The sequence below is a fragment of the Engystomops pustulosus genome, chromosome 6, assembly GCF_040894005.1.
Source record: "Engystomops pustulosus chromosome 6, aEngPut4.maternal, whole genome shotgun sequence".
NCBI classification, from domain to species: domain Eukaryota; kingdom Metazoa; phylum Chordata; class Amphibia; order Anura; family Leptodactylidae; genus Engystomops; species Engystomops pustulosus.
Genome location: NC_092416.1, coordinates 179,166,549 through 179,193,926, shown reverse-complemented (window position 1 = coordinate 179,193,926; position 27,378 = coordinate 179,166,549). Strand labels below are relative to the sequence as shown.

At 41.0% G+C, this 27,378-nt stretch overlaps 14 non-coding genes across 14 annotated transcripts; 7 read left to right on the top strand and 7 right to left on the bottom strand.

Moving 5' to 3' along the window:
* Window positions 1-751: 751 nt before the first annotated feature.
* LOC140066496 (U6 spliceosomal RNA) lies at window positions 752-858 on the bottom strand. The gene has a single exon (XR_011848337.1). It is a non-coding gene; the product is annotated as a U6 spliceosomal RNA (small nuclear RNA).
* A 902-nt stretch (window positions 859-1,760) lies between these two features.
* Window positions 1,761-1,867, top strand: LOC140066421 (U6 spliceosomal RNA). Its single transcript, XR_011848265.1, has one exon. It is a non-coding gene; the product is annotated as a U6 spliceosomal RNA (small nuclear RNA).
* Window positions 1,868-4,753: 2,886 nt separating this feature from the next.
* Window positions 4,754-4,860, bottom strand: LOC140066495 (U6 spliceosomal RNA). Its single transcript, XR_011848336.1, has one exon. It is a non-coding gene; the product is annotated as a U6 spliceosomal RNA (small nuclear RNA).
* Window positions 4,861-5,755: 895 nt separating this feature from the next.
* Window positions 5,756-5,862, top strand: LOC140066420 (U6 spliceosomal RNA). The gene has a single exon (XR_011848264.1). It is a non-coding gene; the product is annotated as a U6 spliceosomal RNA (small nuclear RNA).
* Window positions 5,863-8,736: 2,874 nt separating this feature from the next.
* On the bottom strand, window positions 8,737-8,843 carry LOC140066493 (U6 spliceosomal RNA). Its single transcript, XR_011848334.1, has one exon. It is a non-coding gene; the product is annotated as a U6 spliceosomal RNA (small nuclear RNA).
* Window positions 8,844-9,738: 895 nt separating this feature from the next.
* LOC140066419 (U6 spliceosomal RNA) lies at window positions 9,739-9,845 on the top strand. Its single transcript, XR_011848263.1, has one exon. It is a non-coding gene; the product is annotated as a U6 spliceosomal RNA (small nuclear RNA).
* A 2,874-nt stretch (window positions 9,846-12,719) lies between these two features.
* LOC140066487 (U6 spliceosomal RNA) lies at window positions 12,720-12,826 on the bottom strand. Its single transcript, XR_011848329.1, has one exon. It is a non-coding gene; the product is annotated as a U6 spliceosomal RNA (small nuclear RNA).
* Window positions 12,827-13,721: 895 nt separating this feature from the next.
* On the top strand, window positions 13,722-13,827 carry LOC140066568 (U6 spliceosomal RNA). Its single transcript, XR_011848409.1, has one exon. It is a non-coding gene; the product is annotated as a U6 spliceosomal RNA (small nuclear RNA).
* Window positions 13,828-16,714: 2,887 nt separating this feature from the next.
* LOC140066492 (U6 spliceosomal RNA) lies at window positions 16,715-16,821 on the bottom strand. Its single transcript, XR_011848333.1, has one exon. It is a non-coding gene; the product is annotated as a U6 spliceosomal RNA (small nuclear RNA).
* An 895-nt stretch (window positions 16,822-17,716) lies between these two features.
* On the top strand, window positions 17,717-17,823 carry LOC140066418 (U6 spliceosomal RNA). The gene has a single exon (XR_011848262.1). It is a non-coding gene; the product is annotated as a U6 spliceosomal RNA (small nuclear RNA).
* Window positions 17,824-20,709: 2,886 nt separating this feature from the next.
* On the bottom strand, window positions 20,710-20,816 carry LOC140066556 (U6 spliceosomal RNA). The gene has a single exon (XR_011848397.1). It is a non-coding gene; the product is annotated as a U6 spliceosomal RNA (small nuclear RNA).
* An 895-nt stretch (window positions 20,817-21,711) lies between these two features.
* On the top strand, window positions 21,712-21,818 carry LOC140066417 (U6 spliceosomal RNA). The gene has a single exon (XR_011848261.1). It is a non-coding gene; the product is annotated as a U6 spliceosomal RNA (small nuclear RNA).
* Window positions 21,819-24,525: 2,707 nt separating this feature from the next.
* LOC140066553 (U6 spliceosomal RNA) lies at window positions 24,526-24,632 on the bottom strand. Its single transcript, XR_011848394.1, has one exon. It is a non-coding gene; the product is annotated as a U6 spliceosomal RNA (small nuclear RNA).
* A 907-nt stretch (window positions 24,633-25,539) lies between these two features.
* On the top strand, window positions 25,540-25,611 carry TRNAQ-CUG (transfer RNA glutamine (anticodon CUG)). Its single transcript has one exon. It is a non-coding gene; the product is annotated as a tRNA-Gln (tRNA).
* Window positions 25,612-27,378: the final 1,767 nt, after the last annotated feature.

Genomic DNA, 27,378 nt, shown 5'->3' with positions numbered 1-27,378 from the left:
ATTCATCACAATGGGCTCACGGCACCCAACAGGCGGGCAGCGGCCATCTGAATGTAGCCTAAGAAAAAAATCCCTTTTGATTTGGTGTGGCTGTAAAGTGTATTGACCTAGAGAACTTTTTAAAATGTTATTTTGATTTGATGATAAAGGCGGAATATTTTTATTAAAAACCACGTCAGATTTGCGCTCTTTCTTTAAATCCGCTGTTTTGGCGGGAAAACTGGCATTAACGTGGAAAATGAGTGCAGAGAAAGGGTTAAAATATCAGCAATGAATTTCCCATCAACAAATCTGTGGCGCAAACCTCACACAAACGCACCCCAAGACCTCACATTTAGGCGGATGAGTTTGAAATACAATTTTGGGGAAAAGCCAGGGGCAGATGTGGCGCGCAGTTTGTGTACATGATACAGGGTCGCTCACATGACATGTAAAAACTTACTTTCTGAGGTAAAATCATGAGGTAAATAATGTATTATTGTACAAAATGGTGTCTATCGCAAAACCGTAACGATTTATTACCTTAATAATGAAAAAACTGTATGAAGCACGGTGCCGACATGAGAAATTGGTGCAAAATATGTTGCAGTCTCGCTCACATGACATGTGAAAACCTACTTTCTGAGGTAAAATCTTGAGGTAAATAATGTATTATTGTACAAAATGGTGTCTATAGCAAAAACTTAGCGATTTATTACCTTAATAATGAAAAAAACTGAACGAAGGACGGCGCAGACATGAGAAATTGGTGCAAAATATGGAACGCTTCACGAATTTGCGTGTCATCCTTGCGCAGGGGCCATGCTAATCTTCTCTGTATCGTTCCAATTTTAGTATATGTGCTGCCGAAGCGAGCACAGACCCCTGGCCTCCCCCATCAGTATATATAGTCCCCGCGGAGGGGGGGAGTTATACATTATGGAGAGATCTTCTTCAGGATTTACACCAGGAACCTATAATATATGACAACCCTCATTCTATAACGTTTCTATAGTTTCTTCATTTATTATCGGGCAACTTATAGGTAACGGGGATATGGGATATTCAACGCTGTGACACCAGAAGATGCAAATTTGCCAGTCCCAGAGGATCCTGGGAGAAGAGGCGGGTCAATCGAGGAAAAGTGGGAAGGACCTGATACCTGAAGGACCTGAAGGACCCCAGGACAGACACCTATGACTTATTCATACCCCAAACCCGAAAATGAAAGCCTCAGAAAAACCCTATGAGCTAATAGTAATAATAATACAAACCCCAGTACAGACCCCAAATCACATCTGAACAAATACATATCCTAGACCAGACCCTCTAAATAAACAGCAGAATATAGACCCCAAACTACAGATAACAAGACCCGTCAGAGTCTCAGAGTCCGAAATAACTGCAGCCCCCGGATGAGATAACACAGTATTCAGACCGGACCCTGGAAACCACAGACCCAACAAAGGGAAACAAGGGAATGTTTGGGGTTTCCCTTTGTTTTTACCTTTTTCCCGCCCTTTTTACAAGACAAAGACCGGTGCTCCCAGCATCCTCTGGGGCTATTTATCTATTTTGCATATTCTGTTTAATACGTTTGTGTCGTTTTATTTGCACTTTTATATTTTTTTAAGAAGGAAAACTCTAGACAGTTGTGGAGAATGAGAGTTATGATCCAATGAAGATGATGGGTGTAATGTATATAGAGCGACCTCTCCATAATGTATAACTCCCCCCCCCCTCCGGGGACTATATATACTGATGGGGGAGGCCAGGGGTCTGTGCTCGCTTCGGCAGCACATATACTAAAATTGGAACGATACAGAGAAGATTAGCATGGCCCCTGCGCAAGGATGACACGCAAATTCGTGAAGCGTTCCATATTTTACAGCATTGATGAGGAAAAAGCTTTAATCCAAAGTCTATACGGACTGACTGGAGAGGTACAAATGCTTAGGGTCTGTTCACATTGAGGATTGTGCTACAGATTTCCCGTCACCCTCTTTGAAGTCTATAGGAGGCCATTGTGTCTGCCAGTTTCCACATGAAGTTACTCGCCCTATATCCCGAGCAGAATCAGCGAGGATTCCTCTCACAATATGGGGAATGCCAGACACATTGATAATTAATGCCAAGTGAATGCAGCCTTAACCCCTTCATGACCGCCGTGATGACTTTTACAAAGATGTATCAGAAGAAGATTGCAGGACATCGGGTTCTGCTGGTACCGGGCCGTGTTCTCACAGCCAAACCCTGCCACTAACACCTGGGATCAGGATCATATCCCGGGTGTTTAACCCCATCACCCCCCTCCCTGCAGCAACGATCATGGCGTGCCAATGGTGTCGCGCAGCAGTCGCGCAGAAGGACCCTAGGATTTCCTATAGGATAGCTGTCTTGATGGGTGTCTGTTAAAGATAATATTAAGCAGCATAGTACATTATATAAGAGTTCAGTCAGTGCCCTCTCACAAAGCAAATAAAAAACCCCACAAAAAACGCCCACCCCCCCAAAAAAAACAAAAAGTAAAACCACACATATTTTGTACCTCCAAATTTGTACCAACCCAGACTACAAACCTACAATAGTTTTGATCCCGTATGCCAAAAAACGGGAAAAAAAAAGATGCCCAAATTTACATTTTTAACCCTTTACCGACATGTGACGTAATAGTATGTCACATGCCGTAATAGTATGTCACATGCCGGCCTCACAGGCTGAGCCCTCTCCATAGCCAGTAAGTCTTTGTTGCATATTGCAGCAAAGACTTATCGGTAACACCCACGGTCGGTGCTGGCAAAGCTTCGGGCGGCTTCAAAAAAATGGCAGCACATGGGAGCCGCCATCTTGCCGAGGATTGTTTCTCCCCATGACGTCATCGAGGAGCGGCGATCTGTCGCCATGCTGAGTCTGTCTTGTTTTAACCCTTTCATTACAATGTGCCCTCAGCACATAGTAATGAATGAGGAGGAAAATCCCGATATACTGCCATACTGTAGTATGGCAGAACATGATGGGATAGATCAGACAACCTCTTGTTAAAGTACCCTAGGGAGTCTGAAAAAAAAAGTAAAAAAAAAATAAATAAATAAATAAATAAATAAAAGCTCTAATCACCCCCCTTTCCCTAGAGCTGATATAAATAATCAGTAAAAATCATAAATACTTTAGGTATTGCTGTGTCAGAAAATGCCCGATCTATCAAAATAAAATAACGGGTTCTCACTGCGTTTAACCCCATAACAAAAAATTGCGGCCAAAGTCAAAAATGGCACTTTTTTGCCATTTCAAAAAATATTAAAAATTCTTTAAAAAGTGATCAAAAGGCCGTCATGGTAGCAGTGAAAATGTCATCAAAAGTCGCAAAAAAATGACACCACCCACAGGTCCATACACAGAAATATGAAAAAGTTATTAGCGCCAGATGCAAAAATCCTTTTTTCTTTTGTACAGGAGGTTTTAATTTTTGTAAATGTATGAAAACATTATAAAACCTATACAAATTTGTAATCCCTGTTATCGTACTGACCCAAAGAATAAAGTAGACATGTTATTTGGGGCGCACAGTGAAATCCGTAAAATCCAAGCCCACAAGAAAATGGTGTAAATGTGGGTTTTTATTTACCAATTTCACTGCATTTGGAATTTTTTTCCCGCTTCCCAGTACATGGCATGGAATATTCAATACCATTACTATGAAGTGTAATTTGTTATGCAGAAAACAAGCCGTCACGCAGGTCTTTACATGGAAAAATAAAAAAAGTGATAGATTTTTGAAGGTGAGGAGTGAAAAATAGAAATGAAAAAACAAAAAAGGGCTAGGTCGTTAAGGGGTTAATTATCCATCACCACACAAAAAATTATCTTAATCAGGATCAAAAAACTTTATGATCCCCAAGTGTGTACAAATAAAATGTGCGGGTCTTTTAGCAAAAAATAAGACCTCAAACTAAGGCTATATTCACACGAATGTATGGGGGGCGTATATACGGCCGACGTATATATGGGCGATATACGTCCCCCATACATCACAATGGGCTCACGGCACCCAACAGGCGGGCAGCGGCCATCTGAATGTAGCCTAAGAAAAAAATCCCTTTTGATTTGGTGTGGCTGTAAAGTGTATTGACCTAGAGAACTTTTTAAAATGTTATTTTGATTTGATGATAAAGGCGGAATATTTTTATTAAAAACCATGTCAGATTTGCGCTCTTTCTTTAAATCCGCTGTTTTGGCGGGAAAACTGGCATTAACGTGGAAAATGAGTGCAGAGAAAGGGTTAAAATATCAACACTGAATTTCCCATCAACAAATCTGTGGCGCAAACCTCACACAAACGCACCCCAAGACCTCACATTTAGGCGGATGAGTTTGAAATACAATTTTGGGGAAAAGCCAGGGGCAGATGTGGCGCGCAGTTTGTGTACATGATACAGGGTCGCTCACATGACATGTAAAAACTTACTTTCTGAGGTAAAATCATGAGGTAAATAATGTATTATTGTACAAAATGGTGTCTATCGCAAAACCGTAACGATTTATTACCTTAATAATGAAAAAACTGTATGAAGCACGGTGCCGACATGAGAAATTGGTGCAAAATATGTTACAGTCTCGCTCCCATGACATGTAAAAACCTACTTTCTGAGGTAAAATCTTGAGGTAAATAATGTATTATTGTACAAAATGGTGTCTATAGCAAAAACTTAGCGATTTATTACCTTAATAATGAAAAAAACTGAATGAAGGACGGCGCAGACATGAGAAATTGGTGCAAAATATGGAACGCTTCACGAATTTGCGTGTCATCCTTGCGCAGGGGCCATGCTAATCTTCTCTGTATCGTTCCAATTTTAGTATATGTGCTGCCGAAGCGAGCACAGACCCCTGGCCTCCCCCATCAGTATATATAGTCCCCGGAGGGGGGGAGTTATACATTATGGAGAGATCTTCTTCAGGATTTACACCAGGAACCTATAATATATGACAACCCTCATTCTATAACGTTTCTATAGTTTCTTCATTTATTATCGGGCAACTTATAGGTAACGGGGATATGGGATATTCAACGCTGTGACACCAGAAGATGCAAATTTGCCAGTCCCAGAGGATCCGGGGAGAAGAGGCGGGTCAATCGAGGAAAAGTGGGAAGGACCTGATACCTGAAGGACCTGAAGGACCCCAGAACAGACACCTATGACTTATTCATACCCCAAACCCGAAAATGAAAGCCTCAGAAAAACCCTATGAGCTAATAGTAATAATAATACAAACCCCAGTACAGACCCCAAATCACATCTGAACAAATACATATCCTAGACCAGACCCTCTAAATAAACAGCAGAATATAGACCCCAAACTACAGATAACAAGACCCGTCAGAGTCTCAGAGTCCGAAATAACTGCAGCCCCCGGATGAGATAATACAGTATTCAGACCGGACCCTGGAAACCACAGACCCAACAAAGGGAAACAAGGGAATGTTTGGGGTTTCCCTTTGTTTTTACCTTTTTCCCGCCCTTTTTACAAAATAAAGACCGGTGCTCCCAGCATCCTCTGGGGCTATTTATCTATTTTGCATATTCTGTTTAATACGTTTGTGTCGTTTTATTTGCACTTTTATATATTTAATAAGGAAAACTCTAGACAGTTGTGGAGAATGAGAGTTATGATCCAATGAAGATGATGGGTGTAATGTATATGGAGTGACCTCTCCATAATGTATAACTCCCCCCCTCCGGGGACTATATATACTGATGGGGGAGGCCAGGGGTCTGTGCTCGCTTCGGCAGCACATATACTAAAATTGGAACGATACAGAGAAGATTAGCATGGCCCCTGCGCAAGGATGACACGCAAATTCGTGAAGCGTTCCATATTTTACAGCATTGATGAGGAAAAAGCTTTAATCTAAAGTCTATACGGACTGACTGGAGAGGTACAAATGCTTAGGGTCTGTTCGCATTGAGGATTGTGCTACAGATTTTCCGTCACCCTCTTTGAAGTCTATAGGAGGCGATTGTGTCTGCCAGTTTCCACATGAAGTTACTCGCCCTATATCCCGAGCAGAATCAGCGAGGATTCCTCTCACAATATGGGGAATGCCAGACACATTGATAATTAATGCCAAGTGAATGCAGCCTTAACCCCTTCATGACCGCCGTAATGACTTTTACGAAGATGTATCAGAAGAAGATTGCAGGACATCGGGTTCTGCTGGTACCGGGCCGTGTTCTCACAGCCAAACCCTGCCACTAACACCTGGGATCAGGATCATATCCCGGGTGTTTAACCCCATCACCCCCCTCCCTGCAGCAACGATCATGGCGTACCAAAGGTGTCGCGCAGAAGGACCCTAGGATTTCCTATAGGATAGCTGTCTTGATGGGTGTCTGTTAAAGATAATATTAAGCAGCATAGTACATTATATAAGAGTTCAGTCAGTGCCCTCTCACAAAGCAAATAAAAAACCCCACAAAAAACGCCCACCCCCCCAAAAAAAACAAAAAGTAAAACCACACACATTTTGTACCTCCAAATTTGTACCAACCCAGACTACAAACCTACAATAGTTTTGATCCCGTATGCCAAAAAACGGGAAAAAAAAGATGCCCAAATTTACATTTTTAACCCTTTACCGACATGTGACGTAATAGTATGTCACATGCCGTAATAGTATGTCACATGCCGGCCTCACAGGCTGAGCCCTCTCCATAGCCAGTAAGTCTTTGTTGCATATTGCAGCAAAGACTTATCGGTAACACCCACGGTCGGTGCTGGCAAAGCTTCGGGCGGCTTCAAAAAAATGGCAGCACATGGGAGCCGCCATCTTGCCGAGGATTGTTTCTCCCCATGACGTCATCGAGGAGCGGCGATCTGTCGCCATGCTGAGTCTGTCTTGTTTTAACCCTTTCATTACAATGTGCCCTCAGCACATAGTAATGAATGAGGAGGAAAATCCCGATATACTGCCATACTGTAGTATGGCAGAACATGATGGGATAGATCAGACAACCTCTTGTTAAAGTACCCTAGGGAGTCTGAAAAAAAAAGTAAAAAAAAAATAAATAAATAAATAAATAAATAAAAGCTCTAATCACCCCCCTTTCCCTAGAGCTGATATAAATAATCAGTAAAAATCATAAATACTTTAGGTATTGCTGTGTCAGAAAATGCCCGATCTATCAAAATAAAATAACGGGTTCTCACTGCGTTTAACCCCATAACAAAAAATTGCGGCCAAAGTCGAAAATGGCACTTTTTTGCCATTTCAAAAAATATTAAAAATTCTTTAAAAAGTGATCAAAAGGCCGTCATGGTAGCAGTGAAAATGTCATCAAAAGTCGCAAAAAAATGACACCACCCACAGGTCCATACACAGAAATATGAAAAAGTTATTAGCGCCAGATGCAAAAATCCTTTTTTCTTTTGTACAGGAGGTTTTAATTTTTGTAAATGTATGAAAACATTATAAAACCTATACAAATTTGTAATCCCTGTTATCGTACTGACCCAAAGAATAAAGTAGACATGTTATTTGGGGCGCACAGTGAAATCCGTAAAATCCAAGCCCACAAGAAAATGGTGTAAATGTGGGTTTTTATTTACCAATTTCACTGCATTTGGATTTTTTTTCCCGCTTCCCAGTACATGGCATGGAATATTCAATACCATTACTATGAAGTGTAATTTGTTATGCAGAAAACAAGTCGTCACGCAGGTCTTTACATGGAAAAATAAAAAAAGTTATAGATTTTTGAAGGTGAGGAGTGAAAAATAGAAATGAAAAAACAAAAAAGGGCTAGGTCGTTAAGGGGTTAATTATCCATCACCACACAAAAAATTTTCTTAATCAGGATCAAAAAACTTTATGATCCCCAAGTGTGTACAAATAAAATGTGCGGGTCTTTTAGCAAAAAATAAGACCTCAAACTAAGGCTATATTCACACGAATGTATGGGGGGCGTATATACGGCCGACGTATATATGGGCGATATACGTCCCCCATACATCACAATGGGCTCACGGCACCCAACAGGCGGGCAGCGGCCATCTGAATGTAGCCTAAGAAAAAAATCCCTTTTGATTTGGTGTGGCTGTAAAGTGTATTGACCTAGAGAACTTTTTAAAATGTTATTTTGATTTGATGATAAAGGCGGAATATTTTTATTAAAAACCATGTCAGATTTGCGCTCTTTCTTTAAATCCGCTGTTTTGGCGGGAAAACTGGCATTAACGTGGAAAATGAGTGCAGAGAAAGGGTTAAAATATCAACACTGAATTTCCCATCAACAAATCTGTGGCGCAAACCTCACACAAACGCACCCCAAGACCTCACATTTAGGCGGATGAGTTTGAAATACAATTTTGGGGAAAAGCCAGGGGCAGATGTGGCGCGCAGTTTGTGTACATGATACAGGGTCGCTCACATGACATGTAAAAACTTACTTTCTGAGGTAAAATCATGAGGTAAATAATGTATTATTGTACAAAATGGTGTCTATCGCAAAACCGTAACGATTTATTACCTTAATAATGAAAAAACTGTATGAAGCACGGTGCCGACATGAGAAATTGGTGCAAAATATGTTACAGTCTCGCTCCCATGACATGTAAAAACCTACTTTCTGAGGTAAAATCTTGAGGTAAATAATGTATTATTGTACAAAATGGTGTCTATAGCAAAAACTTAGCGATTTATTACCTTAATAATGAAAAAAACTGAATGAAGGACGGCGCAGACATGAGAAATTGGTGCAAAATATGGAACGCTTCACGAATTTGCGTGTCATCCTTGCGCAGGGGCCATGCTAATCTTCTCTGTATCGTTCCAATTTTAGTATATGTGCTGCCGAAGCGAGCACAGACCCCTGGCCTCCCCCATCAGTATATATAGTCCCCGGAGGGGGGGAGTTATACATTATGGAGAGATCTTCTTCAGGATTTACACCAGGAACCTATAATATATGACAACCCTCATTCTATAACGTTTCTATAGTTTCTTCATTTATTATCGGGCAACTTATAGGTAACAGGGATATGGGATATTCAACGCTGTGACACCAGAAGATGCAAATTTGCAAGTCCCAGAGGATCCTGGGAGAAGAGGCGGGTCAATCGAGGAAAAGTGGGAAGCACCTGATACCTGAAGGACCTGAAGGACCCCAGAACAGACACCTATGACTTATTCATACCCCAAACCCGAAAATGAAAGCCTCAGAAAAACCCTATGAGCTAATAGTAATAATAATACAAACCCCAGTACAGACCCCAAATCACATCTGAACAAATACATATCCTAGACCAGACCCTCTAAATAAACAGCAGAATATAGACCCCAAACTACAGATAACAAGACCCGTCAGAGTCTCAGAGTCCGAAATAACTGCAGCCCCCGGATGAGATAATACAGTATTCAGACCGGACCCTGGAAACCACAGACCCAACAAAGGGAAACAAGGGAATGTTTGGGGTTTCCCTTTGTTTTTCCCTTTTTCCCGCCCTTTTTACAAGACAAAGACCGGTGCTCCCAGCATCCTCTGGGGCTATTTATCTATTTTGCATATTCTGTTTAATACGTTTGTGTCGTTTTATTTGCACTTTTATATATTTAAGAAGGAAAACTCTAGACAGTTGTGGAGAATGAGAGTTATGATCCAATGAAGATGATGGGTGTAATGTATATGGAGTGACCTCTCCATAATGTATAACTCCCCCCCTCCGGGGACTATATATACTGATGGGGGAGGCCAGGGGTCTGTGCTCGCTTCGGCAGCACATATACTAAAATTGGAACGATACAGAGAAGATTAGCATGGCCCCTGCGCAAGGATGACACGCAAATTCGTGAAGCGTTCCATATTTTACAGCATTGATGAGGAAAAAGCTTTAATCCAAAGTCTATACGGACTGACTGGAGAGGTACAAATGCTTAGGGTCTGTTCGCATTGAGGATTGTGCTACAGATTTTCCGTCACCCTCTTTGAAGTCTATAGGAGGCCATTGTGTCTGCCAGTTTCCACATGAAGTTACTCGCCCTATATCCCGAGCATAATCAGCGAGGATTCCTCTCACAATATGGGGAATGCCAGACACATTGATAATTAATGCCAAGTGAATGCAGCCTTAACCCCTTCATGACCGCCGTAATGACTTTTACGAAGATGTATCAGAAGAAGATTGCAGGACATCGGGTTCTGCTGGTACCGGGCCGTGTTCTCACAGCCAAACCCTGCCACTAACACCTGGGATCAGGATCATATCCCGGGTGTTTAACCCCATCACCCCCCTCCCTGCAGCAACGATCATGGCGTGCCAAAGGTGTCGCGCAGCAGTCGCGCAGAAGGACCCTAGGATTTCCTATAGGATAGCTGTCTTGATGGGTGTCTGTTAAAGATAATATTAAGCAGCATAGTACATTATATAAGAGTTCAGTCAGTGCCCTCTCACAAAGCAAATAAAAAAACCCACAAAAAACGCCCACCCCCCCAAAAAAAACAAAAAGTAAAACCACACACATTTTGTACCTCCAAATTTGTACCAACCCAGACTACAAACCTACAATAGTTTTGATCCCGTATGCCAAAAAACGGGAAAAAAAAAGATGCCCAAATTTACATTTTTAACCCTTTACCGACATGTGACGTAATAGTATGTCACATGCCGTAATAGTATGTCACATGCCGGCCTCACAGGCTGAGCCCTCTCCATAGCCAGTAAGTCTTTGTTGCATATTGCAGCAAAGACTTATCGGTAACACCCACGGTCGGTGCTGGCAAAGCTTCGGGCGGCTTCAAAAAAATGGCAGCACATGGGAGCCGCCATCTTGCCGAGGATTGTTTCTCCCCATGACGTCATCGAGGAGCGGCGATCTGTCGCCATGCTGAGTCTGTCTTGTTTTAACCCTTTCATTACAATGTGCCCTCAGCACATAGTAATGAATGAGGAGGAAAATCCCGATATACTGCCATACTGTAGTATGGCAGAACATGATGGGATAGATCAGACAACCTCTTGTTAAAGTACCCTAGGGAGTCTGAAAAAAAAAGTAAAAAAAAAAAAATGATAATAAATAAATAAATAAAAGCTCTAATCACCCCCCTTTCCCTAGAGCTGATATAAATAATCAGTAAAAATCATAAATACATTAGGTATTGCTGTGTCAGAAAATGCCCGATCTATCAAAATAAAATAACGGGTTCTCACTGCGTTTAACCCCATAACAAAAAATTGCGGCCAAAGTCGAAAATGGCACTTTTTTGCCATTTCAAAAAATATTAAAAATTCTTTAAAAAGTGATCAAAAGGCCGTCATGGTAGCAGTGAAAATGTCATCAAAAGTCGCAAAAAAATGACACCACCCACAGGTCCATACACAGAAATATGAAAAAGTTATTAGCGCCAGATGCAAAAATCCTTTTTTCTTTTGTACAGGAGGTTTTAATTTTTGTAAATGTATGAAAACATTATAAAACCTATACAAATTTGTAATCCCTGTTATCGTACTGACCCAAAGAATAAAGTAGACATGTTATTTGGGGCGCACAGTGAAATCCGTAAAATCCAAGCCCACAAGAAAATGGTGTAAATGTGGGTTTTTATTTACCAATTTCACTGCATTTGGAATTTTTTTCCCGCTTCCCAGTACATGGCATGGAATATTCAATACCATTACTATGAAGTGTAATTTGTTATGCAGAAAACAAGCCGTCACGCAGGTCTTTACATGGAAAAATAAAAAAAGTTATAGATTTTTGAAGGTGAGGAGTGAAAAATAGAAATGAAAAAACAAAAAAGGGCTAGGTCGTTAAGGGGTTAATTATCCATCACCACACAAAAAATTATCTTAATCAGGATCAAAAAACTTTATGATCCCCAAGTGTGTACAAATAAAATGTGCGGGTCTTTTAGCAAAAAATAAGACCTCAAACTAAGGCTATATTCACACGAATGTATGGGGGGCGTATATACGGCCGACGTATATATGGGCGATATACGTCCCCCATACATCACAATGGGCTCACGGCACCCAACAGGCGGGCAGCGGCCATCTGAATGTAGCCTAAGAAAAAAATCCCTTTTGATTTGGTGTGGCTGTAAAGTGTATTGACCTAGAGAACTTTTTAAAATGTTATTTTGATTTGATGATAAAGGCGGAATATTTTTATTAAAAACCATGTCAGATTTGCGCTCTTTCTTTAAATCCGCTGTTTTGGCGGGAAAACTGGCATTAACGTGGAAAATGAGTGCAGAGAAAGGGTTAAAATATCAACACTGAATTTCCCATCAACAAATCTGTGGCGCAAACCTCACACAAACGCACCCCAAGACCTCACATTTAGGCGGATGAGTTTGAAATACAATTTTGGGGAAAAGCCAGGGGCAGATGTGGCGCGCAGTTTGTGTACATGATACAGGGTCGCTCACATGACATGTAAAAACTTACTTTCTGAGGTAAATAATGTATTATTGTACAAAATGGTGTCTATCGCAAAACCGTAACGATTTATTACCTTAATAATGAAAAAACTGTATGAAGCACGGTGCCGACATGAGAAATTGGTGCAAAATATGTTACAGTCTCGCTCACATGACATGTAAAAACCTACTTTCTGAGGTAAAATCTTGAGGTAAATAATGTATTATTGTACAAAATGGTGTCTATAGCAGAAACTTAGCGATTTATTACCTTAATAATGAAAAAAACTGAATGAAGGACGGCGCAGACATGAGAAATTGGTGCAAAATATGGAACGCTTCACGAATTTGCGTGTCATCCTTGTGCAGGGGCCATGCTAATCTTCTCTGTATCGTTCCAATTTTAGTATATGTGCTGCCGAAGCGAGCACAGACCCCTGGCCTCCCCCATCAGTATATATAGTCCCCGGAGGGGGGGAGTTATACATTATGGAGAGATCTTCTTCAGGATTTACACCAGGAACCTATAATATATGACAACCCTCATTCTATAACGTTTCTATAGTTTCTTCATTTATTATCGGGCAACTTATAGGTAACGGGGATATGGGATATTCAACGCTGTGACACCAGAAGATGCAAATTTGCCAGTCCCAGAGGATCCTGGGAGAAGAGGCGGGTCAATCGAGGAAAAGTGGGAAGGACCTGATACCTGAAGGACCTGAAGGACCCCAGAACAGACACCTATGACTTATTCATACCCCAAACCCGAAAATGAAAGCCTCAGAAAAACCCTATGAGCTAATAGTAATAATAATACAAACCCCAGTACAGACCCCAAATCACATCTGAACAAATACATATCCTAGACCAGACCCTCTAAATAAATAGCAGAATATAGACCCCAAACTACAGATAACAAGACCCGTCAGAGTCTCAGAGTCCGAAATAACTGCAGCCCCCGGATGAGATAATACAGTATTCAGACCGGACCCTGGAAACCACAGACCCAACAAAGGGAAACAAGGGAATGTTTGGGGTTTCCCTTTGTTTTTACCTTTTTCCCGCCCTTTTTACAAGACAAAGACCGGTGCTCCCAGCATCCTCTGGGGCTATTTATCTATTTTGCATATTCTGTTTAATACGTTTGTGTCGTTTTATTTGCACTTTTATATATTTAAGAAGGAAAACTCTAGACAGTTGTGGAGAATGAGAGTTATGATCCAATGAAGATGATGGGTGTAATGTATATGGAGTGACCTCTCCATAATGTATAACTCCCCCCCTCCGGGGACTATATATACTGATGGGGGAGGCCAGGGGTCTGTGCTCGCTTCGGCAGCACATATACTAAAATTGGAACGATACAGAGAAGATTAGCATGGCCCCTGCGCAAGGATGACACGCAAATTCGTAAACGTTCCATATTTTACAGCATTGATGAGGAAAAAGCTTTAATCTAAAGTCTATACGGACTGACTGGAGAGGTACAAATGCTTAGGGTCTGTTCGCATTGAGGATTGTGCTACAGATTTTCCGTCACCCTCTTTGAAGTCTATAGGAGGCCATTGTGTTTGCCAGTTTCCACATGAAGTTACTCGCCCTATATCCCGAGCAGAATCAGCGAGGATTCCTCTCACAATATGGGGAATGCCAGACACATTGATAATTAATGCCAAGTGAATGCAGCCTTAACCCCTTCATGACCGCCGTAATGACTTTTACGAAGATGTATCAGAAGAAGATTGCAGGACATCGGGTTCTGCTGGTACCGGGCCGTGTTCTCACAGCCAAACCCTGCCACTAACACCTGGGATCAGGATCATATCCCGGGTGTTTAACCCCATCACCCCCCTCCCTGCAGCAACGACCATGGCGTGCCAAAGGTGTCGCGCAGCAGTCGCGCAGAAGGACCCTAGGATTTCCTATAGGATAGCTGTCTTGATGGGTGTCTGTTAAAGATAATATTAAGCAGCATAGTACATTATATAAGAGTTCAGTCAGTGCCCTCTCACAAAGCAAATAAAAAACCCCACAAAAAACGCCCACCCCCCCAAAAAAAACAAAAAGTAAAACCACACACATTTTGTACCTCCAAATTTGTACCAACCCAGACTACAAACCTACAATAGTTTTGATCCCGTATGCCAAAAAACGGGAAAAAAAAAGATGCCCAAATTTACATTTTTAACCCTTTACCGACATGTGACGTAATAGTATGTCACATGCCGTAATAGTATGTCACATGCCGGCCTCACAGGCTGAGCCCTCTCCATAGCCAGTAAGTCTTTGTTGCATATTGCAGCAAAGACTTATCGGTAACACCCACGGTCGGTGCTGGCAAAGCTTCGGGCGGCTTCAAAAAAATGGCAGCACATGGGAGCCGCCATCTTGCCGAGGATTGTTTCTCCCCATGACGTCATCGAGGAGCGGCGATCTGTCGCCATGCTGAGTCTGTCTTGTTTTAACCCTTTCATTACAATGTGCCCTCAGCACATAGTAATGAATGAGGAGGAAAATCCCGATATACTGCCATACTGTAGTATGGCAGAACATGATGGGATAGATCAGACAACCTCTTGTTAAAGTACCCTAGGGAGTCTGAAAAAAAAAGTAAAAAAAAAAAAATGATAATAAATAAATAAATAAAAGCTCTAATCACCCCCCTTTCCCTAGAGCTGATATAAATAATCAGTAAAAATCATAAATACATTAGGTATTGCTGTGTCAGAAAATGCCCGATCTATCAAAATAAAATAACGGGTTCTCACTGCGTTTAACCCCATAACAAAAAATTGCGGCCAAAGTCGAAAATGGCACTTTTTTGCCATTTCAAAAAATATTAAAAATTCTTTAAAAAGTGATCAAAAGGCCGTCATGGTAGCAGTGAAAATGTCATCAAAAGTCGCAAAAAAATGACACCACCCACAGGTCCATACACAGAAATATGAAAAAGTTATTAGCGCCAGATGCAAAAATCCTTTTTTCTTTTGTACAGGAGGTTTTAATTTTTGTAAATGTATGAAAACATTATAAAACCTATACAAATTTGTAATCCCTGTTATCGTACTGACCCAAAGAATAAAGTAGACATGTTATTTGGGGCGCACAGTGAAATCCGTAAAATCCAAGCCCACAAGAAAATGGTGTAAATGTGGGTTTTTATTTACCAATTTCACTGCATTTGGAATTTTTTTCCCGCTTCCCAGTACATGGCATGGAATATTCAATACCATTACTATGAAGTGTAATTTGTTATGCAGAAAACAAGCCGTCACGCAGGTCTTTACATGGAAAAATAAAAAAAGTTATAGATTTTTGAAGGTGAGGAGTGAAAAATAGAAATGAAAAAACAAAAAAGGGCTAGGTCGTTAAGGGGTTAATTATCCATCACCACACAAAAAATTATCTTAATCAGGATCAAAAAACTTTATGATCCCCAAGTGTGTACAAATAAAATGTGCGGGTCTTTTAGCAAAAAATAAGACCTCAAACTAAGGCTATATTCACACGAATGTATGGGGGGCGTATATACGGCCGACGTATATATGGGCGATATACGTCCCCCATACATCACAATGGGCTCACGGCACCCAACAGGCGGGCAGCGGCCATCTGAATGTAGCCTAAGAAAAAAATCCCTTTTGATTTGGTGTGGCTGTAAAGTGTATTGACCTAGAGAACTTTTTAAAATGTTATTTTGATTTGATGATAAAGGCGGAATATTTTTATTAAAAACCATGTCAGATTTGCGCTCTTTCTTTAAATCCGCTGTTTTGGCGGGAAAACTGGCATTAACGTGGAAAATGAGTGCAGAGAAAGGGTTAAAATATCAACACTGAATTTCCCATCAACAAATCTGTGGCGCAAACCTCACACAAACGCACCCCAAGACCTCACATTTAGGCGGATGAGTTTGAAATACAATTTTGGGGAAAAGCCAGGGGCAGATGTGGCGCGCAGTTTGTGTACATGATACAGGGTCGCTCACATGACATGTAAAAACTTACTTTCTGAGGTAAAATCATGAGGTAAATAATGTATTATTGTACAAAATGGTGTCTATCGCAAAACCGTAACGATTTATTACCTTAATAATGAAAAAACTGTATGAAGCACGGTGCCGACATGAGAAATTGGTGCAAAATATGTTACAGTCTCGCTCACATGACATGTAAAAACCTACTTTCTGAGGTAAAATCTTGAGGTAAATAATGTATTATTGTACAAAATGGTGTCTATAGCAAAAACTTAGCGATTTATTACCTTAATAATGAAAAAAACTGAATGAAGGACGGCGCAGACATGAGAAATTGGTGCAAAATATGGAACGCTTCACGAATTTGCGTGTCATCCTTGCGCAGGGGCCATGCTAATCTTCTCTGTATCGTTCCAATTTTAGTATATGTGCTGCCGAAGCGAGCACAGACCCCTGGCCTCCCCCATCAGTATATATAGTCCCCGGAGGGGGGGAGTTATACATTATGGAGAGATCTTCTTCAGGATTTACACCAGGAACCTATAATATATGACAACCCTCATTCTATAACGTTTCTATAGTTTCTTCATTTATTATCGGGCAACTTATAGGTAACGGGGATATGGGATATTCAACGCTGTGACACCAGAAGATGCAAATTTGCCAGTCCCAGAGGATCCTGGGAGAAGAGGCGGGTCAATCGAGGAAAAGTGGGAAGGACCTGATACCTGAAGGACCTGAAGGACCCCAGAACAGACACCTATGACTTATTCATACCCCAAACCCGAAAATGAAAGCCTCAGAAAAACCCTATGAGCTAATAGTAATAATAATACAAACCCCAGTACAGACCCCAAATCACATCTGAACAAATACATATCCTAGACCAGACCCTCTAAATAAACAGCAGAATATAGACCCCAAACTACAGATAACAAGACCCGTCAGAGTCTCAGAGTCCGAAATAACTGCAGCCCCCGGATGAGATAATACAGTATTCAGACCGGACCCTGGAAACCACAGACCCAACAAAGGGAAACAAGGGAATGTTTGGGGTTTCCCTTTGTTTTTACCTTTTTCCCGCCCTTTTTACAAGACAAAGACCGGTGCTCCCAGCATCCTCTGGGGCTATTTATCTATTTTGCATATTCTGTTTAATACGTTTGTGTCGTTTTATTTGCACTTTTATATATTTAAGAAGGAAAACTCTAGACAGTTGTGGAGAATGAGAGTTATGATCCAATGAAGATGATGGGTGTAATGTATATGGAGTGACCTCTCCATAATGTATAACTCCCCCCCTCCGGGGACTATATATACTGATGGGGGAGGCCAGGGGTCTGTGCTCGCTTCGGCAGCACATATACTAAAATTGGAACGATACAGAGAAGATTAGCATGGCCCCTGCGCAAGGATGACACGCAAATTCGTGAAGCGTTCCATATTTTACAGCATTGATGAGGAAAAAGCTTTAATCTAAAGTCTATACGGACTGACTGGAGAGGTACAAATGCTTAGGGTCTGTTCGCATTGAGGATTGTGCTACAGATTTTCCGTCACCCTCTTTGAAGTCTATAGGAGGCCATTGTGTCTGCCAGTTTCCACATGAAGTTACTCGCCCTATATCCCGAGCAGAATCAGCGAGGATTCCTCTCACAATATGGGGAATGCCAGACACATTGATAATTAATGCCAAGTGAATGCAGCCTTAACCCCTTCATGACCGCTGTAATGACTTTTACGAAGATGTATCAGAAGAAGATTGCAGGACATCGGGTTCTGCTGGTACCGGGCCGTGTTCTCACAGCCAAACCCTGCCACTAACACCTGGGATCAGGATCATATCCCGGGTGTTTAACCCCATCACCCCCCTCCCTGCAGCAACGATCATGGCGTACCAAAGGTGTCGCGCAGCAGTCGCGCAGAAGGACCCTAGGATTTCCTATAGGATAGCTGTCTTGATGGGTGTCTGTTAAAGATAATATTAAGCAGCATAGTACATTATATAAGAGTTCAGTCAGTGCCCTCTCACAAAGCAAATAAAAAAACCCACAAAAAACGCCCACCCCCCCAAAAAAAACAAAAAGTAAAACCACACACATTTTGTACCTCCAAATTTGTACCAACCCAGACTACAAACCTACAATAGTTTTGATCCCGTATGCCAAAAAACGGGAAAAAAAAAGATGCCCAAATTTACATTTTAACCCTTTACCGACATGTGACGTAATAGTATGTCACATGCCGTAATAGTATGTCACATGCCGGCCTCACAGGCTGAGCCCTCTCCATAGCCAGTAAGTCTTTGTTGCATATTGCAGCAAAGACTTATCGGTAACACCCACGGTCGGTGCTGGCAAAGCTTCGGGCGGCTTCAAAAAAATGGCAGCACATGGGAGCCGCCATCTTGCCGAGGATTGTTTCTCCCCATGACGTCATCGAGGAGCGGCGATCTGTCGCCATGCTGAGTCTGTCTTGTTTTAACCCTTTCATTACAATGTGCCCTCAGCACATAGTAATGAATGAGGAGGAAAATCCCGATATACTGCCATACTGTAGTATGGCAGAACATGATGGGATAGATCAGACAACCTCTTGTTAAAGTACCCTAGGGAGTCTGAAAAAAAAAGTAAAAAAAAAAAAATGATAATAAATAAATAAATAAAAGCTCTAATCACCCCCCTTTCCCTAGAGCTGATATAAATAATCAGTAAAAATCATAAATACATTAGGTATTGCTGTGTCAGAAAATGCCCGATCTATCAAAATAAAATAACGGGTTCTCACTGCGTTTAACCCCATAACAAAAAATTGCGGCCAAAGTCGAAAATGGCACTTTTTTGCCATTTCAAAAAATATTAAAAATTCTTTAAAAAGTGATCAAAAGGCCGTCATGGTAGCAGTGAAAATGTCATCAAAAGTCGCAAAAAAATGACACCACCCACAGGTCCATACACAGAAATATGAAAAAGTTATTAGCGCCAGATGCAAAAATCCTTTTTTCTTTTGTACAGGAGGTTTTAATTTTTGTAAATGTATGAAAACATTATAAAACCTATACAAATTTGTAATCCCTGTTATCGTACTGACCCAAAGAATAAAGTAGACATGTTATTTGGGGCGCACAGTGAAATCCGTAAAATCCAAGCCCACAAGAAAATGGTGTAAATGTGGGTTTTTATTTACCAATTTCACTGCATTTGGAATTTTTTTCCCGCTTCCCAGTACATGGCATGGAATATTCAATACCATTACTATGAAGTGTAATTTGTTATGCAGAAAACAAGCCGTCACGCAGGTCTTTACATGGAAAAATAAAAAAAGTTATAGATTTTTGAAGGTGAGGAGTGAAAAATAGAAATGAAAAAACAAAAAAGGGCTAGGTCGTTAAGGGGTTAATTATCCATCACCACACAAAAAATTATCTTAATCAGGATCAAAAAACTTTATGATCCCCAAGTGTGTACAAATAAAATGTGCGGGTCTTTTAGCAAAAAATAAGACCTCAAACTAAGGCTATATTCACACGAATGTATGGGGGGCGTATATACGGCCGACATATATATGGGCGATATACGTCCCCCATACATCACAATGGGCTCACGGCACCCAACAGGCGGGCAGCGGCCATCTGAATGTAGCCTAAGAAAAAAATCCCTTTTGATTTGGTGTGGCTGTAAAGTGTATTGACCTAGAGAACTTTTTAAAATGTTATTTTGATTTGATGATAAAGGCGGAATATTTTTATTAAAAACCATGTCAGATTTGCGCTCTTTCTTTAAATCCGCTGTTTTGGCGGGAAAACTGGCATTAACGTGGAAAATGAGTGCAGAGAAAGGGTTAAAATATCAACACTGAATTTCCCATCAACAAATCTGTGGCGCAAACCTCACACAAACGCACCCCAAGACCTCACATTTAGGCGGATGAGTTTGAAATACAATTTTGGGGAAAAGCCAGGGGCAGATGTGGCGCGCAGTTTGTGTACATGATACAGGGTCGCTCACATGACATGTAAAAACTTACTTTCTGAGGTAAAATCATGAGGTAAATAATGTATTATTGTACAAAATGGTGTCTATCGCAAAACCGTAACGATTTATTACCTTAATAATGAAAAAACTGTATGAAGCACGGTGCCGACATGAGAAATTGGTGCAAAATATGTTACAGTCTCGCTCACATGACATGTAAAAACCTACTTTCTGAGGTAAAATCTTGAGGTAAATAATGTATTATTGTACAAAATGGTGTCTATAGCAGAAACTTAGCGATTTATTACCTTAATAATGAAAAAAACTGAATGAAGGACGGCGCAGACATGAGAAATTGGTGCAAAATATGGAACGCTTCACGAATTTGCGTGTCATCCTTGTGCAGGGGCCATGCTAATCTTCTCTGTATCGTTCCAATTTTAGTATATGTGCTGCCGAAGCCAGCACAGACCCCTGGCCTCCCCCATCAGTATATATAGTCCCCGGAGGGGGGGAGTTATACATTATGGAGAGATCTTCTTCAGGATTTACACCAGGAACCTATAATATATGACAACCCTCATTCTATAACGTTTCTATAGTTTCTTCATTTATTATCGGGCAACTTATAGGTAACGGGGATATGGGATATTCAACGCTGTGACACCAGAAGATGCAAATTTGCCAGTCCCAGAGGATCCTGGGAGAAGAGGCGGGTCAATCGAGGAAAAGTGGGAAGGACCTGATACCTGAAGGACCTGAAGGACCCCAGAACAGACACCTATGACTTATTCATACCCCAAACCCGAAAATGAAAGCCTCAGAAAAACCCTATGAGCTAATAGTAATAATAATACAAACCCCAGTACAGACCCCAAATCACATCTGAACAAATACATATCCTAGACCAGACCCTCTAAATAAACAGCAGAATATAGACCCCAAACTACAGATAACAAGACCCGTCAGAGTCTCAGAGTCCGAAATAACTGCAGCCCCCGGATGAGATAATACAGTATTCAGACCGGACCCTGGAAACCACAGACCCAACAAAGGGAAACAAGGGAATGTTTGGGGTTTCCCTTTGTTTTTACCTTTTTCCCGCCCTTTTTACAAGACAAAGACCGGTGCTCCCAGCATCCTCTGGGGCTATTTATCTATTTTGCATATTCTGTTTAATACGTTTGTGTCGTTTTATTTGCACTTTTATATATTTAAGAAGGAAAACTCTAGACAGTTGTGGAGAATGAGAGTTATGATCCAATGAAGATGATGGGTGTAATGTATATGGAGTGACCTCTCCATAATGTATAACTCCCCCCCTCCGGGGACTATATATACTGATGGGGGAGGCCAGGGGTCTGTGCTCGCTTCGGCAGCACATATACTAAAATTGGAACGATACAGAGAAGATTAGCATGGCCCCTGCGCAAGGATGACACGCAAATTCGTGAAGCGTTCCATATTTTACAGCATTGATGAGGAAAAAGCTTTAATCTAAAGTCTATACGGACTGACTGGAGAGGTACAAATGCTTAGGGTCTGTTCGCATTGAGGATTGTGCTACAGATTTTCCGTCACCCTCTTTGAAGTCTATAGGAGGCCATTGTGTCTGCCAGTTTCCACATGAAGTTACTCGCCCTATATCCCGAGCAGAATCAGCGAGGATTCCTCTCACAATATGGGGAATGCCAGACACATTGATAATTAATGCCAAGTGAATGCAGCCTTAACCCCTTCATGACCGCCGTAATGACTTTTACAAAGATGTATCAGAAGAAGATTGCAGGACATCGGGTTCTGCTGGTACCGGGCCGTGTTCTCACAGCCAAACCCTGCCACTAACACCTGGGATCAGGATCATATCCCGGGTGTTTAACCCCATCACCCCCCTCCCTGCAGCAACGATCATGGCGTGCCAATGGTGTCGCGCAGCAGTCGCGCAGAAGGACCCTAGGATTTCCTATAGGATAGCTGTCTTGATGGGTGTCTGTTAAAGATAATATTAAGCAGCATAGTACATTATATAAGAGTTCAGTCAGTGCCCTCTCACAAAGCAAATAAAAAAACTTACAAAAAACGCCCACCCCCCCAAAAAAAACAAAAAGTAAAACCACACACATTTTGTACCTCCAAATTTGTACCAACCCAGACTACAAACCTACAATAGTTTTGATCCCGTATGCCAAAAAACGGGAAAAAAAAAGATGCCCAAATTTACATTTTTAATCCTTTACCGACATGTGACGGAATAGTATGTCACATGCCGTAATAGTATGTCACATGCCGGCCTCACAGGCTGAGCCCTCTCCATAGCCAGTAAGTCTTTGTTGCATATTGCAGCAAAGACTTATCGGTAACACCCACGGTCGGTGCTGGCAAAGCTTCGGGCGGCTTCAAAAAAATGGCAGCAAATGGGAGCCGCCATCTTGCCGAGGATTGTTTCTCCCCATGACGTCATCGAGGAGCGGCGATCTGTCGCCATGCTGAGTGTGTCTTGTTTTAACCCTTTCATTACAATGTGCCCTCAGCACATAGTAATGAATGAGGAGGAAAATCCCGATATACTGCCATACTGTAGTATGGCAGAACATGATGGGATAGATCAGACAACCTCTTGTTAAAGTACCCTAGGGAGTCTGAAAAAAAAAGTAAAAAAAAAAAAATGATAATAAAAAAACCTAAAAGTTCTAATCACCCCCCTTTCCCTAGAGCTGATATAAATAATCAGTAAAAATCATAAATACATTAGGTATTGCTGTGTCAGAAAATGCCCGATCTATCAAAATAAAATAACGGGTTCTCACTGCGTTTAACCCCATAACAAAAAATTGCGGCCAAAGTCAAAAATGGCACTTTTTTGCCATTTCAAAAAATATTAAAAATTCTTTAAAAAGTGATCAAAAGGCTGTCATGGTAGCAGTGAAAATGTCATCAAAAGTCGCAAAAAAATGACACCACCCACAGGTCCATACACAGAAATATGAAAAAGTTATTAGCGCCAGATGCAAAAATACTTTTTTTTTTTTTGTACAGGTTTTAATTTTTGTAAATGTATGAAAACATTATAAAACCTATACAAATTTGTAATCCCTGTTATCGTACTGACCCAAAGAATAAAGTAGACATGTTATTTGGGGCGCACAGTGAAATCCGTAAAATCCAAGCCCACAAGAAAATGGTGTAAATGTGGGTTTTTATTTACCAATTTCACTGCATTTGGAATTTTTTTCCCGCTTCCCAGTACATGGCATGGAATATTCAATACCATTACTATGAAGTGTAATTTGTTATGCAGAAAACAAGCCGTCACGCAGGTCTTTACATGGAAAAATAAAAAAAGTTATAGATTTTTGAAGGTGAGGAGTGAAAAATAGAAATGAAAAAACAAAAAAGGGCTAGGTCGTTAAGGGGTTAATTATCCATCACCACACAAAAAATTACCTTAATCAGGATCAAAAAACTTTATGATCCCCAAGTGTGTACAAATAAAATGTGCAGGTCTTTTAGCAAAAAATAAGACCTCAAACTAAGGCTATATTCACACGAATGTATGGGGGGCGTATATACGGCCGACGTATATATAGGCGATATACGTCCCCCATACATCACAATGGGCTCACGGCACCCAACAGGCGGGCAGCGGCCATCTGAATGTAGCCTAAGAAAAAAATCCCTTTTGATTTGGTGTGGCTGTAAAGTGTATTGACCCAGAGAATTTTTTAAAATGTTATTTAGGTTTGATGATAATGGCGGAATATTTTTATTAAAAACCACGTCAGATTTGCGCTCTTTCTTTAAATCTGCTGTTTTGGCGGGAAGACTGTCATTAACGTGGAAAAAGAGTGCAGAGAAAGGGTTAAAATATCAACAATGAATTTCCCATCAACAAATCTGTGGCGCAAACCTCACACAAACGCACCCCAAGACCTCACATTTTGGCGGATGAGTTTGAAATACAATTTTGGGGAAAAGCCAGGGGCAGATGTGGCGCGCAGTTTGTGTACATGATACAGGGTCGCTCACATGACATGTAAAAACTTACTTTCTGAGGTAAAATCATGAGGTAAATAATGTATTATTGTACAAAATGGTGTCTATCGCAAAACCGTAACGATTTATTACCTTAATAATGAAAAAACTGTATGAAGCACGGTGCCGACATGAGAAATTGGTGCAAAATATGGAACGCTTCACGAATTTGCGTGTCATCCTTGCGCAGGGGCCATGCTAATCTTCTCTGTATCGTTCCAATTTTAGTATATGTGCTGCCGAAGCAAGCACAGATGCATGGCCTCCCCCATCAGTATATATAGTCCTTACACAGTAGAACTGCAAAATTAGGGAGAGATTTTAGATTGTTTTATTCTCTGAAGCTTGTCCTTATAGACACACCTGACTTTACTTTGCATAGATGCATTAAAAAAAAACTCTATGGTTAATCGAAAACTTCTGGCAAAACTGAGAGTATTTTTAGATAACGTCTCATGCAAATTACCGCAGTGCATGCTGGGAAGAGACAAAGGAAGCTGTGGGTAAGAGAGGGCGCGTCACAGTGGATTCAGTCAGGGTCTGGGACGGCAGATAATGTATGACATAAACATAAACAGAAGAGCTAGATCGAAGCAATGTGATTGCAGCAGACTGGGAATAAGGATCACCGGATATCTGTGGAGAAGGTTACACTGGCAGCACTCAGTTCTAGTGTGAGGTGATTCAACTTCCCGCCTTTTGTCTGTGATCACGTGCACTATCCTCCTATATCCAAAGAGAGCCTCAGCTTGTACAGGAGCAGAGTGGCGCAGCGGAAGCGTGCTGGGCCCATAACCCAGAGGTCGATGGATCGAAACCATCCTCTGCTAACTTTTTATATTTTTTCCCTAAATTTTTTATGAACGTTCCAGTAATGTTATAAATGATTATAACACTGTGTGTAGGAAGATAAGTGCCGTGTATACATTGTTTATTCTCTATTTGCATCCTATGTTGTGACTATGAAATAGTATTGCATTAATATTATAGCTGAACAATAGTTATTACAGAATTAATTTAAAATTTTTGCATTTAATTTAGCAGCGTCATATTATAATGTTATTGTGCAATCTTACTACAGTACATATTCTAATATGTGGGTTATTGGTTCTCTATACTGAACCTTACTATATTGTGATTTGGCCATTGCAAGCTAACTGGTTCCATGGTGTAATGGTTAGCACTCTGGACTCTGAATCCAGCGATCCGAGTTCAAATCTCGGTGGAACCTAATGGTTTTTTTTTTTTTTTTTTAGAAATTACATTATTTAGTATGATTTTTACTTGTTTATTGATAATTAAAAGCTTTCCAGTGCATTGCACCAAATATTGAATGTTAATGTTATAAAAACTTTGGGAATTTTTTTTTTGTAATGTATAGTATATATATTTTTTTATACTTTTCAAATGACCATCAAATGTCGTTTTGATGTGTTACGTGTAGCCTCGGGCCAACAGGGCGGCTATGGCAATGTTTTCTATAGAGTAGAGAGGGATTTTATTTTTTTTTTGAAATTCGGAAATATTCATGTTTAAATATTTATTGTTTTTTTGTGTGTTTTTTTTTTTTTACTTTTTATGTCGACCGTGAAGTCATAAAAGATCCCGGGGATCTTTTACCTTACAAGTTTTCCACTGTAACTAGGGAATCTATAAGAGCTCTAGTTACAGGGGGAAACAACCCCTTATGGGGGCAGATGTCTGGGGCAGAGCTGTACTGGGTCTGATTAACTCTTACAGACCCGGCAATCACATAACCGATGCAGTACAGACTCCCTGTCCTATGTGATAACGCGAGTCCCCGTTACATTTGTGTGAATGGCGTTCAATAGCGAAAAGTGACCCGACTTATACAGGGTATAACAAAAAGGTTGGGGGCGCTGGAATATCTGGCGAAATACTAAAAATTATACGTGTCAAATATTTTTCAAGAAATCTATCCAATGAGACCAAACTCGCCCTCCAATCCACACCCCCCTGGGGGTGGGGCAAAGTAAAAATGTAAAATCGGAGCCCCCATTTTTTATTTTTTATTTTTTGCAGATTCGGATTTGGATTTTACAGGAAAAACTAAATTGATTCAATCCATTTTTATTGACGGGTGGCGCTGTCATCGCCAAAAAATCAAAATGGGTAAAAAATTTTTTTCCAATGATGGGGAAATCTTGAAAAATACACATCGGATTGAAAAACAAATGATATGTGAGGAATTTTTTGTTGTCCCTGTATTGTTATCTTCCGGGGGTGACGTGGGAGGGGGGGGGCGGTGTCAAATTTTTTAATAATCCAAAGATGGCAGCACCCCCAAAAAAATAGTGAAAAAGGGGTGTCCTTTATGTCACCTCCTGCCACGTTTCAGCTGCACGGCCGCCTTTCTCAAGGTTTCAGCATGTCCGAAACGTTGCTGGTGCGCTAAACGCAGCGCCAGGGTACGGGGTCGGGCCTCGGCCCGAAAGGCAAGTGCTGGGTAACCAGAACCCAGTGTCTTGAATTGTTTTAAGGCAAGACTCCAGTTTCTGGTTCTCTATCGCATGCGTTTCTATAGAAACGCATACATGATCGGGCCGAGGCCTGCGCCCCGTACCCCAGCGCTGACGGGGATAACATCAGATCTAAAGGGATCTACTCATCCTCATCCTCCTCGTCCTCACTTCCTAACATCTTCCACAACGTTATCAGAGATATATCTGACAAAGGACCCCCCCCCCCCCCGATTCCCTGCAGTCTATGATGTCATTCAGTGTATGACATCACAGCTGTTGCTAGGTTACCGATCTTGGAATGCTTCTACGTGATACGTGACCCTTTGTATGACTTTTAGCGCTCGTTGTGATAGATGAGAACTAGATTTGCTCAGTTTACTCCAAACGTGAGAATATTTAATGTTTTTTTTTTTGTTTTTTTTTTATTTTACACTGATATTTGTATATAATGATCCTCCTCAGGGTCCTGGGGCCAAAAATAACAATATACAAGGGCTGCGCTGTGTGTATGATGG